We start from the raw sequence: 2,366 nt of genomic DNA, 5'->3' as shown, positions 1-2,366 counted from the left end.
GTGGTTACTCTGATCTGTAAAATTCAGTGGAGCGCCAGAAACTGCCAGCTGGAAAAAAGACAGGGGAATATCAACAGGCTGCATTCAGAAGGAATCCTGATGTGTTGATGTAATAGCCAGATAATGAAATGATTTGCCTGCTTTAATATTCCATTTACAAAGAAGTCATTTAGCCTTTGAAGTGAAAGACTTTGGAGATCATATAAACATATCATAGGTTGAAAACAGTCTCTTTAAGAGCATTATATTTGGCTTTGTAAACATTAATTCTAATACATTAGTAGCTAAGGTTGATGGAGGACAGAGAGGTGATTCAAAATGGCCAGAATGGTTCCATCAAGGGCAAATCCTGCTTTCCCAATATGTGGTCTTCTGTGTTGGAATGACTATATCAGTGGACAAGGGAAGGGCTATGGATGTCATCTATCTAAAGCCCTTGACATGGTCCCTCACAACATCCTTCTCTATGAGTTGGAGAGAGATGAATTTAATGAATGGACTGTTAGATAGATAAGAAATTAGTTGGGTGGTCACATCCAGAGGGTAGTGGTCAATGACTCGATGTTGATGTTAAGATCACTGACCAGTGGTGTCCCTCAGGGGTCCATACTGGGTCCAGTACTCTTTAATACCTTTGTCAGTGACATAGGCGGTGGAATTGAATGCACCCTCATCAGATTTGCACGACAGCAATCTGAGTGGTGCAGTCAACACACCTGAAGGACAGGATCCCATCCAAAGGGACCTGGACAACAAACTTGAGAAACGGTCCTATGTGAACCTCATGAGGTACAACAAGGACAAGTGAAAGGGGCTGTACTTGGGTCAGGGCAATCCCCAATATCAGTACAGGCTGAGCAGATCCAGGACAGCTCTGATGACAAGGACTTGGAGGGGCTGGTGGGTGAGAGTCTGGACATGATCCAGCAACTTGCAGATCCCATAAAGCCAGAAGTGTCCTGGGCTGCATCCAGAGCAGTGGCCAGCAGGGTGAGGGAGGGGATTCTGCCCCTCTACCCCAATCTCATGAGACACACCACCTGGAGTACTGCATCCAGCTCTGAAACCCTGAGCACAAGAAAGATGTGGACCTGTTGGAGTGGTTCCAGAGAGGGCCACAAAAGTGATCCAAGGGGTGGAGCATCTCTGCTATGAGAAAGGCCAAGAGAGTTGGATTTTTTCAGCCTGGACAATAGAAAGATGTAGAGTGATCTTATTGTGGTCTTTCACTAATTGTTTGTGGCTTACAAGAAAAATGGGACAAAATTTTTATAGGATATTTTCTATTTTATACCTTACTGTCTCGGAATGTAAAATAAATCATACTTTTCAGTCAGTTCTGGAAAAATCAGATTTTTCTGTCTAGACAATCACAAGAATATTGTCGTAGACAATGACAAGAATATTGTCATCACAATATTAGTGTAACAGAGTAACTGAAAAGTTCACAGACATGTTGTAGGAAGCAAGAACAAGAATGTACAGTTTTCAAAAGGCACTAAAGAGACCTGCAGACCTGCCCCATAAACAGTTACTTTATGCTAACCTCCCATAAATTAAAGTGTACAATCTTAAAATCTTTTTTTTTTTAAACACTGAAGTTTCAGCTGATAATGCTTAGAAGAACATAACTTTCTCATTGCACTGAAGCAACTGTGTTAAATGCAGTAGCAGAATTAACAGACAGTTAACAGATGGTGGAAACCACAATTTCCACCATGTCATAAAATTTGACAAAGGCCTTCATTATTTCTCCTTTACTCATCAACTAAGTTTGCGCTCATCTGAAAAATGCATATTACACACCACATATTTTTCATTGCACGATAATCTTACACAACTCCATTGTTTTTGGATATTTTCAGGATTGTCTTTAGTTTAATACTAAAACATACTAGGCAATAAACTTGTGATCATTCTACAACTGAAAAATCAAGCCATTTAAGTATCTAGGTGTGTGTTTGTTTTCATAAAATCTAAAGAAGACTGTTTTCTGGAAGGTTTTTGTACATTTTGGTCCCAGAGCAAGAATAACCTTGGGTAGCATCACAACTTTGGAGAAAACCCCACCTATACATGTGAGGTATAACAGTGTAGTTACCAGATTTGTGCAGAATAAAGTGCTGCATATCCTAATAAGCTGATATACTATACATGTGGAGATATATATACATATGCAGAGATTGCTCTAGACCTATATAACCTCTGTCTTTCTTTGTCTTTCTCATATATGTACCTATATATAAAATTGCATGGATATATATGTATATATGCAACCACTAACATATGTTGTGAGGTGTTGTTCTGCAAATGGGAAGAAACACATCCCTATGACATTATTACTGCTTCAGAAATCATGCTGCACT

Source organism: Molothrus aeneus, chromosome 2 (genome assembly GCF_037042795.1).
Source record: "Molothrus aeneus isolate 106 chromosome 2, BPBGC_Maene_1.0, whole genome shotgun sequence".
Classification (NCBI taxonomy): domain Eukaryota; kingdom Metazoa; phylum Chordata; class Aves; order Passeriformes; family Icteridae; genus Molothrus; species Molothrus aeneus.
Note: the sequence above shows the minus strand (reverse complement) of the source record.